Source organism: Canis lupus, chromosome 23 (genome assembly GCF_011100685.1).
Source record: "Canis lupus familiaris isolate Mischka breed German Shepherd chromosome 23, alternate assembly UU_Cfam_GSD_1.0, whole genome shotgun sequence".
NCBI lineage: Eukaryota > Metazoa > Chordata > Mammalia > Carnivora > Canidae > Canis > Canis lupus.
This window is the reverse complement of record NC_049244.1, coordinates 13,808,942-13,823,639: the sequence shown is the minus strand read 5'-3', so window position 1 is coordinate 13,823,639 and position 14,698 is coordinate 13,808,942. Positions and strand designations below refer to the sequence as shown.

Below are 14,698 nucleotides of genomic sequence, written 5' to 3'. Positions count from 1 at the left end.
TGAGTCATTTCAACTCCATTATTTGAGTGTTGCTGATATGTTAATCCTTCCATAGAAGAATAGGGTAGGATGGGGTCCAGGGAAATCATGTATTTTATTTCAAATGTATTTTATTTCATTTTGTCAGAATGAAGGAGAAGGGTGAAATGTATCAGGACAAAGAAATGAATGTAAAGATGCAAAACCTAGGGTCTTTTACTGGCCCTCCAAAAATGGGGGAAGAGGCTAGTACGTACTGAGGACTGCTAGGTGCCAGGCACTAACATGCATTACCTTATTCAATCCTCACTTTCCTTACTGAATATCATGTACCAAGAGCATTGTTTTGCCCATTTCGTGATTCAGCTCCTGTGCTCATTAACTTGGGCCCAAGGTCTCACAGTAAGTGGCAGAGCTATGTCTTGAGAATTCACTTTCCCTAAAACCTATGTGTGCTTTTGCTACTATGCCATACTGCCCTCTTACTATCCTGACAACTGATAATAATAATAGCAGTAGCAGTACTACCCAAAATAATATTTATTAAGAGTCTCCTATGTGCTGGGAACAGATTTAAGATTCTATCTATATCTCAGTATCTGTATCCAGACCTATATTTATACAGATTTATACAGATAGAGATTTATAAAAGCCTATTTAACCTTAACAACTCTAAGAGCTAAATGCTATTATTATCCTCGTTAAACAGGATACAGCTAAGGTGCAAAGAGGTTAAGTAATTTTCTCAAGGGTACCACGCTACAGAAAATAGACATTATTTAATGATAATCCTCTCCTAAAAATCACCTGACCTAACAAGCCAGCCAGGAAAAAAAGATAAGAGAATTTTGCTAACCTCTCAACCTCAATACTCAATACAACTATGATTTTTAAATATTGCCTCTTTTCCGTCCAACTTTGCAAACTTGTGATCGCCCATTTTGACTTGAGCGATTACGGTATATGGGAAAGGGCTAGTTATCACAAACTCCGATTTGCAAGATCAGTGTGAATATTATTACCCATCATTTTAAAAAATCATGGATTAGCAAGCTGGAAAAATACTTTTGACAGCTTCTGCAGCAATAAAAAAAAAAAAAAAAAAAAAAATAGCAATGCATTGTGTCTGACATGGTGAAAGGGACCAAAGAAAGTAGAGCTTAGAGTAAAGATTGTCAGCTGGAATTGACTATGGAAAAATGGGGCCTGCCTTCTTTATCAGATCCGCTTCCAAGCAGCAACCCATGCGTCAGGGCTTCCCATTCCACCGACATATGCAAGTTCTTACCTCGCTAAGCCCTCCGGGGCAGTCGCAAGCGTGGAAATGGGAACGAGGGCCAGCCCTGCCTCCTACATCATCAGCACAGCTGTCGGCTGAGTCTTCACCCAGGAACTTTTATTCATAAGATACAATCAGAACTAGAGCAGAATCACAGAATTCATCATACCAAAGGCATTTTTACGTGAATGTATTTTCATATGCATCTACTCAGTGGTGTTGCATATAAGTAGAAATTATTCCAATATCAGAGAGAGATGATTTGAATGATAACTGGTGCAGTTTACCAACTTAAACTTTTATTGGTTATAATCCGCATTTAAAAGTCACCCACATTCGTTCAGTTATTTACACTTTCTCGAATCCAGACCCCAGGCTCAGTCTGGGGGCACGGAACCTCCCTGGCTCCCATGCTGGGTTGGGCCCTGGGGGTGTCTTCCATGAGGACACTTGTCCAGGTGTCTTCAGCCTGGCAGGGGTGCTTCTCCCTTCCCTGCTCTTCCAGCAGTGCTGCAGGCAGGGCAACAGGACCACATCCCCTCCATGCGTAGCCCCTCCCAGAGCCCCGGCTGTCCCATCACCAGGGGAATCTCCCTTCTTGGATTCCTCTTTGCTAGATGGCACTGGTTTATGAACATTTTTATACCCCTTGGAGTTAGACATAAAAGAGTTCTTTTCCTTCCCCATCTCTCCTTTTATTCCCACTTTATCAAATCCACATTTTCTCTTTATGACATCTTGGGGAGATTCCAAAGTATTTAGTGAATTTTCATTATTAATATTGGTTTGGACCAGTTTTAAATTTTAATTTTATATGCACTTCAATGCTCTCTGCCCCCTCCCTCAAGTGAGACTTTGGGCTGAGGACACAGTGTGCATGTTGAGTGGGAGGCTTGCACACACCACTCTCCTTCCATCCTAGGCTCTGCCTCTTCTGAGGCTGAGGAACAGGTGGAGCAGGAGGAGGCAGTGAGAGCAGAAACATCATACTTCCTTGGCCATAGAGACCTGCCTCTTCTTGTTGGCTGTGGCTACTTCTCTGGCCTTCACCTTCTAGCCTTCAGAACCTCCAGACCTTGGGTTAGGCCTCCTATTACTGGAAAGCATAGGGGTGAGTTATCACAGAGCCTTGAGATTTCTCCCTACCCTACAGTTCCCTGAAGTGGAAATCCAGCTCTATCTCTACGCTAATACAGCCCCCCAGCCCCAAAGCCTCTGTGCAGGGGCATTCCCCATGACCTCTGCTGCTAGTGGTGCTTTGCCTAGCAGGCATCCCTCCAGGGGGTATATCAGAACACCTGCTCAAGCCCAGCTACTTTGTGCAGCACCCCCTGGATGCGTGGGTTCATCCTTACCAAGCCAAATGGTGAAGCATACTCATCTTCCCTGCCACCCTACCCTCTGTTTCTCCTGCTCGGTGGGCACAGGGGCTAATCAGCGAGATCCTATCCAACCAGAAAATCAAAATCTCCTCTCCTTGCAGGGCATATACCTCTAATCTCTATAAGTGCCCTCGAGGATATTGCATCTTTCTTGCTTTAGACAGAAACATAAAATTCTCGCTCCCTCCTCTGTGAGGAAGGAAGGAGACAACCTCATTCCCCAGAATGCTATCTCCACAAAACTGCCCCCAATGACCCTCTCCTCTCCCAGTCTTCTCAGTATGTAGACAAGAGGGGCAGTGAGGCTGGGCTGCCAACAGGTGAGATCAGAGATGCTTCTGCCCCATTTTAATAAGCCCTGGATTGCAAGTATTGGACCTCACATTGCCAGCTAAAATACAGGAACCTCAGTTACATTTACATTTCAGATTTTTTTAATTGTTTTTGTACGATTATGTCCCAAGTATTGCATGGGACATACTTCTTGAATAGACAACTTTTCAGTATGCTGCAACATTTAGGACTTATTTATACTAAAAGTAATTTGTTATATATCTGGAATTTAAATTTAAATGGCTATCCTATATTTATTTTTATTGGCAGATTCTGGCAAACCTAGCTGGGTCCCCTGTGTTAGTCTTTGGCAGCTCTTTAGAATGTGAGGTACTATGGTTTTCAGATTTGGCCAACAGGCAACATTCTGGGACAAATGAAAAATCCCCATCAGCAACCTCTCACACATGGATTTATTTCCAGTTTTCCCTCTTCACCGCAACAGGGCCACTCTGTCCTTTCTTGTCTGTGCTCACCTGCTTTAAGTCCCAGAAAGATTGCTTGAGAATTTGCCATGCACTCCAGAGGGCGACCACAAACCTGCCATACTCTTCCGGAATCACGCACCTGCCCTGCTTACCACGTCCATGGAGATTTGAAAACCAACCTACAAGCACTCCTTGGAGATGATGATCTGCTGGGTTTGCTGCTTGAGTTCTATAGGGGAAGAACAACTTCCTTCTACCCTCTTAGGTTTTGTGGTTGGCCTAAGAATTGAAATGATACAAGTCAGATGAGCAAGAAAAGCATACAGCATACAAATAAATTTAACATTTTTAGGTATACATGGGAGCTTTCAGAAAGAAAACAAAAACCTGAAGAAGCCATTAGGCTCAAAAGCTTACAGCCCCTTTTTACATCAAGAACAATAAATTGAGGTGATGTCAGAAAACAGAGGGGCTTGGGTTGCAGGGAATAAATAGTGTGGTGTTGACCAGGAAGTATATGGGGGAAACTAAGGGTGAAGAAGGATTATTTGGGGAGGTTTGTTTGTACAGGCCCATTTTGGCATTGACTCCCTGGTGATTAGTCTCTGCTGATAAGAATATTCTTATCTTCCTGGTATGGGGAAGGCACTTGCCTCACAGGAAATTCTATGTCAGCTTCTAGGTAGGAAAGGTGAGGCCAGAGAGACCTTCCTGTATCTGCTGTTTCCCAAGTGCCTTCAGCTCAAAATAATCAGTATGCCAAAGCATGGGATGCCTGGGTGGCTCAGCAGTTGAGCGTCTGCCTTCGGCTCAGGGAGTAATCCCAGGATCTGGTTTCGAGTCCCACATCAGGCTCCCCATAGGGAGCCTGCTTCTCCCTCTGCCTGTGTCTCTGCCTCTCTCTCTGTGTCTCTCATGAATAAATAAATAAAATCTTTTTTAAAAATATGCCAAAGTAGCATATTTGGCAATGGCATGATCTGATTACCTTTAATTCACAGCTTCCTGAATCTTCAGCCACGCACAAAGATGCTGACATCCACCGTTACAAGTATATGTGACTATAGTAGATTTGATTTATCCAACTACAGGTCACCATGTACAAACTTGATTAACTGTGAACTGTCTGACAACAGGCCCCGAATGAGTTTGGCCATGGTCACCAGGTAGCAACCAGGGTGGACTGGGATACCTGACAGTTGGCATACAGCAGTGTGGTGGTTGGCATATAGCGTAGAGGATATTCTTTGGCATTCATGCCTCAAATTCAGATCTGTTTGGACCAAATATCCTAGCTCTCTATTTATTTTCCTCCTTGAGGTGGATTGTGTCAGTGCTCCACCCTCAAGTCCTTATACCATTTCCATGTCCCAATCCCAGGTTCTGATTCAGTTGACTTTGAACACACTGCATCTGTGACTGATTTCAGACATCTCTTTCATGCTGTTGGAGCTGTTTTGCCCACAGAGGGAAAAAAAAAGTCAGAAATGTCAGTTTCCATCCCACCTTGTCTCTGGAGCCCTTGACCAATGACTCGTGGGTGATGAGACCGGATCCCAGCCCTCTTCCCTCCTGGATATCCAACTCTGAGGTATCCTTCGTACCCTGAGCTCCCCTGAGCATTCAGATGAAGCTGCTCTCTCTGGGACTCTACTGTTAATGCCACCTGTTGGTCTTCCTCTCCTCCCTGCCCTTCTGCTCCACTGCCTTACTATTCTCCATCATAGGACTTCCTTAATAAGTCATTTGCACATAACATTTTTAAAATATTTATTTATTCATGAGACACAGAAAGAAACTCAGAGACATAGGCAGAGGGAGAAGCAGGCTCCCCACAGGAAGCCTGAGCCCCAGGATCACACCCTGGGCCGAAGGCAGACGCTCAACCACTGAGCCACCCAGGAGTCCCTGCACATAACTTCTTACCTCGGGGTATGCTTCCACAGAAGGAGCCCTAGTCTAAGACATTCCCTTTTGACCAAAAGGCAGAATAACACAGAGGGGATAGTACTAGAGAAAGCCATTGCCCTTGAATTCTTACCCTTTTCCACCAGGATCTTCCATTCATGTGCTCAAGTTCCCTCTCACTAGTGTTAAATTAAACCACTCAGAATAAAAGCTCTACAAAAATGAAATAAAAAGCGTTCATTTTTTGGAACGTTTATACGGATAGAGTTTTTGGAAAGGAAAGGGCACTTTAATACACTTCCAGAAGCTAAGATAATTAGTTCTAAGAGGAAACTCAAGAGTTTCAAAGTCATGATTTTGGCAGAAAGAATCGAAACACATGGAAAGAACATCAAAAGTGTAATTTTCTAGAGTAGTTGGATAATTGTGGAAGTACTGTGGGGAGGAGAGTCACTTTCTAATTAGTAGAAAACTTCCAAGAATCCCATGCTGTACTGATGAAGCATTCTTATGAAAAAATCCAACTGAAATCCAGCTCATAAGCAGTGAGAACTTTTTTCCTTTTAATTTTTTATTTAAATGGTGCCTGGGTGGCCCAGATGGTTAAGCGTCTGACTCAGGCCATGATCTCAAGGTCATGAGATGGAGCCTGGCAATCAGGCTCTGAATCTGAGGAGGAATTCTCACTCCTTTCCCTCTGCCCCTCCCACTCAAGTCTCTCTCTCTTTCCCTCCCTCTTTCTCTCCCTAAAATAAATAAATAAATCTTTTTTTTTTTTTTTAAGAAACATTTTTTTTTTAAATTTAAGAGGATCATAGTCGGGCAGGCCATATCCTATGAGAAGCCTCTGTGTGCCCACAATTAAGTTGCAATCTACTTGGACGGCACTTTGGGAGAGAGAAGGGAGGGCAGTACTTTACACTGCCTCTGACAAAAGAGCCAATCAGCTCCCAGCCTGCCTCCTGGATAAGCCAGATGTCTTGGGTTGGGTTCCGCAGACGCAGAGCAGGGATTCTTAGGTCTGTGATTCTTAGGCCTGTGAAGCAGGGATTCTTAGGCCTGTGATTTACTGAGGGGACACCCTCAAGTGAAACTCAGAGGGAAATGAGGGATCCAGGATAAGGCAGATGAAAAGTCTTAGCAAGGGGCACCTGGGTGGCTCAGTGGTTGAGCATCTGTCTTTGGCTTGGATCATGATCCCAGGGTCCTGGGATCGAGTTCTGCATCAGGCTCCCTGCACAAAAAGCCTGCTTCTCCCTCTGCCTATGTCTCTGCCTCACACTCTCTGTGTCTCTCATGAATAAATAAAAATAAATTTTTAAAAAAGTATTTATTGAGTTCCTTTTTTTTTTTTCTTATTCATGAGAGACACAGAGAGAGAGAGAGAAAGGGAGAGAGAGAGAGGGAGAGAGGCAGAGACACAGCAGGCTCCATGCAGGGAGCCTGATGTGAGACCTGATCCTGGGTCTCTAGGATCCTGGGCTGAAGGCAGTGCTAAACCACTGAGCTACCCGGGCTGCCCCTAAAAATAACATTTTTAAAGAAAATAAAAGTCTAAGCAAAAGCATGCTTTTAAATGAAGCATAGTCTCAACCCATCCCAATATGAACTCTGGGAAGTAAATTGCACCACACTCGTCCTTCCAAAAAACACGGGCCTGGGATTTTTACCCTCAGTAAAAGTCACTCACTGCCTTTTGGGCTATCTTGTGGGGATAGGGTGGAGTAGGAGTTATAATCACCCATCATCACCACTGGGCATGGCAGCACGGGCCATGGAGAGACCTTCCCTGGAGAAGGTGACAGCTGTGAGCCTTTAGCAACCAACACCCAGAGCAGCTGGGGGTGGCATGCTGGCCTCCTAAAGAAATGGGCTGGGGGAGCCCAGGTATTTATACTACACCAGTTTGCTTCAAAACCCTTGATGTCCCAAAGGAAGACCACTGTACAGTGGTGACTCTGCAGCACTGGACTAAAACATGCCCCCACATTCAGTAGTTTTCCAGCACTTTTCTAGAGAAGGAAACCGAATCCTCAAATCATTCTATTCTATAATTACCCACTGCTGGCACCCAACGGAAACAAAATGATTTTTTCCCTCTTTTGCAATTTAACGTTTCAGGCTTTATTAAAAGATGTGTATCTCATCCTCTCCAAACTCCCCATCTCGCCCCTGGAAACCTCACCCTGGCAGCTCCAGGCACAGGGTTTTGCTCCCAGGGGATGGAATCCTGCTCTGAAGAAGCCAGACTGGGTGATTAATGAAATCTGCCCTTCCCCAGTTCAGCCGAGGGCCTAAGCCCCTGAAAACAGAGATGAGCAGCCCTTTCAGGATTTTGCCATTTTGATACTGAGGAGATTTAGGAGAGGCCTTTCCAGCATTTGGGGATTTCTGTTAAGTACCTGAAATCTGAAATCACGCAGTTTGATCCTATGGGAGATGTTAGTCACAGGGAAGGTCAGTTTGAGAGCTGCAGCACTGTGGCACTTTCCCCTGATGACCAGAGGAAAACCGAGGATCCGGCCTCACTAGCAGCCCTGCCATGTGTGGGGGGCGACAGGGGGACCCGTGCCAGGCAGGTGGGAGGTTGGGAGAGAAGGCCCAGTCGAGGGCTTACCTAGGATTCAGTCCAGGATTAACAGAAAGCCTCAGGCACACTCAGAAAGCCCAAGAAAAATGCCACAAGACGACATCCTAGTCAATTCAGAGGCTTTTTTCAGGCTAAATAACCGCTCTCGGAAACACCGCATTGTGAATTGGCCAGCTGAAGAATCAGCCAGCACAGACTTCAGAACAGAATGAAAGAGGGTGCATTCCCTTTGTCATCCCTGCCCTACGAGACAATTGTGCCTATTTAGCTCAGGTCTGTGTTTAAGAATTCACATTGCCATCCTCCCCACTGGGCGGCTGAGCGGGGCGGGAGTTCTGTGTGTGCCGGACCATTTTCATGGTCAGGAGCATGAAAGGGAGGCGAGGTGGGTGGTGACTTTTGTTTGAAATGAATTGTGTTTGAGCCTTTTGAAGAGCAAAAAATAGACCTACTTATTGACCTAAAGCCATCCATGAAATGGGATATGATCTCTGGCACAAAGAATAGAATAGAAACTCCCCCAATATTGGAGCTATCGAGAGATGAAAAAATTGTCTGGAGCTGAGAAGATTATTTCTTCATCCACAATCCTAATGCTGAGCTTTCTGCAGAATCCTGAACAGTGTTATTTGCTTCTAGGCCTCAGATGGGTAGATAGTGAAGGGGAGCAGCATATATCATCCCTAAGCATGCCCCCTTGGTATAAGAATTATTTTAGGCCAATTATTAAGAAACGGACACAGGTGAAGCTCTGGAAACTGAGTAGAAGTTATTCTTTTGTGAGGGAAATTCACGCTTATAAGAGAAATCTTCATATGTAAGAGTGTCTCCCTCCCTGTACCAGGAAGAGGAGGATGACTCGAAATTCCTAGAAACTCTCATCAATAGAGAAGCAAGGACTTAAATCTACATAACAAACTTGCTATTGTCTACTGTGTTTTTTCAGGATCACCTTCCATAACTGGCCTCCCCAACCCCTCTACATCTTCTTTTGCCTTTGGCTGAAGACAGTATTTAAGGTGATGGCTCAGGCCATGTCAGGGAGCTACTCAGTTTTCCTGGGTCTCTCCCATGTATATGGGAAGTATACATGTTATTAAAACCCTGTTTGGGGATGCCTGTGTGCTCAGTGGTTGAGCATAGGCCTTCAACTCAGGTCATGATCTTGGGGGGTCCTGGGATCGAGTACCGGATCGGGGTCCTGCTTCTCGTTCTCCCTATGTCTCTGCCTCTCTCTCCATGTCTCTCATGAATAAATAAATAAAATCTATAAAAAAATAAAATCTTGTTTGTTTTTCTCCCATTAATCCACCTTTTACTACATGGGGTTCTCAGTCAAGAACCTAGAAGAGTAGAGGGAAAATTATTTTTCACAATAGAGAGAGCTATTTAGATACAAATATTGATAGAGTTTTTGTTTTTGTTTTTTACTTTAATAATCTTCTTTTCTTATGGTTATTGCAAGGGAGAGACAGTTCATCCTACCTTGATAAGAATAATTGACATCATTTCCTGAGCACTTGCAGGATTGCAATGACCACTCCCATGTATTATCTTGTTAAATCCCCAAAGCACCATCATAAAGGAGAGAGACTCGTCTCATCCACATTGAAAAGCTAAGGAAACCAAGGCTGGGGACATTACTAAGCTTGCTCAGAGCCATACACCTGGGCAACAGGAGTAGGATTGGAGCTCTGCTGGGTCTGACCCCAGCTCGAGCTCTTTAGCACCGCTTCAGTTAATTAAAAAGTGCACTCTAGATAGTAGCTGCCATCCAACAGGAGCTCAGCGTGGCCTTGGGAAGGAGAAGCAGAGAGAGCCAGACACCGTGTGCACTTTACCATTGGAGGGAATTGGTTTCTTCCAGCCGCACCAGCCTGTCATTAGTGCTGCTCACAGCTTGAGGCGTCAGGTTTGTGGGCTGAGGAGAGCAGCCACCACTGACTCATCTCGCCCGTCCTTTGTAGCCAGTCAGCCACTAAATACAATGGATTCTCCTTTGATGACTCACAACCACTCTTCCTCACTGTATTTTTGCCTCCACTTGAGATGCAGTCTTCCTTCTATTTCGATCACATGGACATTTCCCACTAGCTTCTCTGACTCAGCACTGTCCTTCCTCATTCTGTCTGCTTGCTCCCAGCCAGACACAGCCTCTGATGGAAATAGTGCCTCCAACAGTTCCCGGCACTACTCAAACACCTGGGATGGTGCCCTGTTCCCTGCTGACCGCACTCCTTTTCCTGCATTAGTCTGACCCCATCATCCAGGATGAAAGTCCACTACCAATCTGCACCCCATTTCCCCACCTGCCCCCTTGAACATCTCGCCACCTTCACCTGTGCTGTCCCCTTCTCCCCACCTGTTACCCAAATCCTACCCCCATGTCGAGCTCAAGTCTCACTTCACCCATGAAGTTTGAAGTTTGTGCTTTAAACCAAACCACCCCTGGTCCTCAACTTTTCTATAGATAAGGATGCTGTTTCAGTTTGAATTAACACCACAAGGAAGAGCTGAGACAAGAATTTGAACATAAATACATTATTTGGAAGCTATCAGAAACACTCCAGGGGTGTGGAAAACAGGGACAGGGGAGGAAAAGCAGCCAATGAAAGGCTCATTATCCAGTCAGTTACCGCTGTGGACAACTGTAGCCTAATCCTGTGGGGAGTGACAGAGCCAGGATAGGACACAAACCTCAGATTTCCCACACAAAGGGCAAGGGAGTTGGCATATTGATACGTCATCAACCATCATTGCTAGAGAGCAGCTCTCAGATGGCATTAACTCCCCAGTTTTTCAGGCCTGTTTAGCAAGGCCAGTGAGAAGAAACAGTTCCAAATGAAAGAAATGCAGGTGCCACGTGTTTGAAATCAGACAGTGCACACTTAGATTGTAAGGATGAAAGGATATGCATGGGGCACTGCCAGCATCTGTTCAATAATGGAATAGTTGTGATCAACTGAACCAGGGCACTTCTAACAGGAAAAGTGAGTACTACGAATTCGGTGTCATCCAGTTATGTGTTCTCCATTGAAGCTAGCATAGCACTTAAGACATGTTCAGAACACACTGGAAGCTTGGACCTAGGATGGGGTAGCTACCAGAAATTCAAAGTCATGCTATCCAAAGAGCAAAGTCTTTGGGATGCCTGGGTGGCACAGCTGGTTAGTCATGGGACTCTTGGTTTCTGCTGTAGGACTCTAGAGTTTCTGCTGGGGTGGTGATCTCAGGGTTGTGAGATCGAGCTCAGAAGGAAGTCTACTTAGAGTTTCCCTCTCCCTCTCCTTCTGTCCCTCTTCCCCCTCCCCAGAATAAATAAATATATCTTAAAAACAAAAAACAGGGAGCAAGGATTTTGTCAGACAGTCCTAAGTTTAAATCCAAACTCCACTGATTCATTGTTAAACTTTAGTGTAGATATGACACATCTCTGAGCTATTTCTTTATCTCTAAAGTGAGGATGATGGTAATACCTGCCTTGCAGAGTTGTCCTACATCAGGGGTGACCTATAAAAAATACAACCTACTATTTAATAAGTCCAACTACATTCAGTAAGTTGAACTTCAATTAAATGACGATTACAGAAGCTAATAATAATTTTATTGATATCATTTTGATCACTATCCCCCAGGCACATGAGACATGCACTATGTTTCTCTCATCTAAGATTCTATTTTCTTCTCTGTGGCTGTGGATCATTTTTATACAGCAGATAAATTGAGCACTCAAGACATGCACTGAGACAAGAAAGCTGGAATCTCTGAGACATTCTCTAAGTCAGGGGTGGATATGAATTTGGAGAGGGGGAAATATTTACCAGCAAAGAAGTTGAGAGAATGAGATCAGAATCTCCAGATTAAACTTCACTGTTTTTTACAGTTTAAAAGGTTATGAATTAAGAGGAAAACCACAGTAGAAAGATGCCCAGCTTCCCAAAAGGAGATATCTAACACCTTGGAAGTGCACAGATCTTATTGAAGTCTCTGAGATGTGTCACTTATTTATTGCCATCATAATTGCTTCTGATGTCTACTGGGAAGATTTTCTTTGTATTCATAGGAAAGCAAGAAATATAGAGTAGAAAGAGGGAAGACCATATAAGCCTAATTATTATCTCTCTGTAATTTGGAATCATAATTTTTCAATTTGCAATGGCACTTAAGAATACCAGATTCAGGGATCCCTGGGTGGCGCAGTGATTTGGCACCTGCCTTTGGCCCAGGGCGCAATCCTGGAGACCCAGGATCGAATCCCACGTCGGGCTCCCAGTGCATGGAGCCTGCTTCTCCCTCTGCCTATGTCTCTGCCTCTCTCTCTCTCTCTCTCTCTGTGTGTGACTATCATAGATAAATTAAAAAATTGAAAAAAAAAAAAAGAATACCAGATTCACTTTATGTTTAGAAATGAGCAGGGGTAAAATAAATAAATAAATAAATAAATAAATAAACAAACAAACAAACAGAAAGCAAGCAAGCAAGCAAGCAAGCAGGGGTAATTATGAAGAAAAAATGGAGAGAAACATCCTCCCAACCTGCATAGCCTGCTATCACACCCACATGCCAGGGACTCCTATTGTTTCTTTTAACTTATTTATCAATATAATACAATGCATATAATTTCTTAAAAAGGTAAGGGATAAAAGTATCAAAATTTTGTAACAAAATACAGCAATAATATGCACCCCCCATCCAAAGTCCTCATTTTCCAATCAGTAACTAATTCTAATAAATTTAGATATTTCTGGAATTTACTCCCATATTTCTAAATTATATGTGTCGAAAAAATGGCCATTTTTTATAACTGTTTTCCCATTCCCCCATAGATATACATACCCGAATTTTTAGCTGAGTTCATGATTTCCAGAAAAAAAATATTTTTTCAAGTCCCCCTTTTAATTTCATATAGTTATGCAACTGAATCCAGGTCAAAGAGATATAAAAGTGTTATATGTAACTTTCAAGAAAGTTCCTTAAAAGACAGCTGAAACATATCCTGTGACTGCTTTCTTCTTCATTCTTTCTTCCTTCTTGATGGCCAAAATTCAGACCTAATGGCTGGAATCTAAGCAGCCCCATTGAACCATGAGGTTAACTTGGGGATGAAAGCCTATCAGACCAGTTATAGGAGACTGGAGTATATTGAGGAGATTGTGGAATAGAACTATCACCACAACCCTGGACTGTCTAGTTATATTGAAGGAGAAAGAAATAAAAACTTTTGTCTAGTTTAATTCATTATGAGTTCATGTTTCAGTTTTTCACAGCTAACCAAAGCACATATTTTATTGCTATTTCTTCATTTGCCAGTTTTAGAAATTATGTACTGATGACTCATAAGAGCAGGTAAATATTTAACTTTCTTATAAACCTCTACCCCTCCACTTCCAGGTCCTTCATCTCATTATTTTTATTATAATATGATAGCTCTATAATACTTATTCGCTGGCAAACCAAGTAGTATGCTATCAATGTTTCCCTTCTTGTATAACTTGTCATTTTATCTGGATTTCATAGTTGCCTTATTTTTTCATTTACTAAGTTTTCTCTATAGCTATTGCTAGTTGTTCTACAATTCATTTCATTTTTCCTCTCAATTTAAACTCTCCCTGCTAGAGCCTTTTGTCTTGTCCTCTGGGATCTGCTTCACAGTTGTCATTCCCGGGCTTGCCTTCATTTTCATCCAGGGGTTTCCCTGCACCACACTTCTGTGTGGGATTGTCAGCTTCCTAACGCCAAACCTTTCACTTTTTTGGTTTCTCATTTATTGTGGAAAATTGATTCTTGTAGCTTCCTAAGAATGGGTGCTTAAAGTTTATTGCATTTAACATTTGGGGGAATACAGACCCATGGATGGCCCTGGGATTTCTACAGGCTTGCAGGACCCATCAGAAGACTCAGAAGAAGTGATGCTAGTAAAATATCACATCTTTCCCCTCCTCCCCTTCAGGTACAGCTCTGCTGGTGCATAGAAGCATGTAAAGGAATATAACCAAGGCAAGAAAACCCACTCTGTACAAAAGGCCTTTCCAGGAAGAGAGAAAGGATTTACTGATACACCTGGTACAAGAAATCCAAGAACTCCAGATGCTCCTCCTATAAATGTGCTGCATTTCAAAATCTGACTTTAGCTCTGTTTAACTCACTCCCTAAGGGCAGAAGATGTTATGTGGCACTTTCTCCACTTGTCACCTAGAGTGAGGGAATCTGAAAGCAAACTCCCCAGAGCTCATTAGCTGTATAATTAACCACATAGCATTTTCAACTCAAAATCTTCCAGCAATGCACAATGAAATCAGCAGATAAAACAGCACGGTAAGAACAGAACAGCGCTATTAACCCAGGAGACAAGGGGCAGGTACCTCTGAGAAGCCCGGGCTTTGCATTGCTCTTCCACAGACTCCTCAGCCCTTGGTTTCAGACTTGCCCAGGGAGCTACTGTGTAATGAAAACTCCAGCCCAGGTTTTGTGCCATTTCCTGTGCAATCTTGGATGGGTAGCTTAGAAAGTCGGTTTTGCTCCAGGTAGAAAACCAGCCATGATGAATTAATCCAATACACTTTCTTGTTTTTTAATTTAAAATTGTATCTTGAGGTGTATTCGCTGAAGGCTAACACACAAAGATCCAGAAAGTGGAGGGAGAGGCTCTTTCCCACTCCTTGGCTCTCCTCGACCCAGAAAATCAGGCTCGTGATATTATTGCAGTGTAGTCTCAACAACATCTGCTAATCTACCGAGAGGATGCTCCTTAATGCCTATAATTGTAATAACCATCCCATAAGCAGTCCATGACCCACAA

General features: G+C 43.4%; 1 long non-coding RNA gene across 2 annotated transcripts in view; it reads left to right on the top strand.

The window, feature by feature from the left end:
• LOC102154000 overlaps positions 1 to 14,698 on the top strand; it is a 62,778-nt gene that overhangs the window by 47,121 nt on the left and 959 nt on the right. Inside the window, exon 7 of one of the 2 annotated variants that reach the window (XR_005376901.1) lies at positions 13,850 to 14,214. The exons of the other annotated variant lie outside the window; for it this stretch is intronic. This is a non-coding gene — a long non-coding RNA (uncharacterized LOC102154000). The remainder of the gene's footprint in view (positions 1 to 13,849; positions 14,215 to 14,698) is intronic. 2 annotated transcript variants of the gene reach the window in all.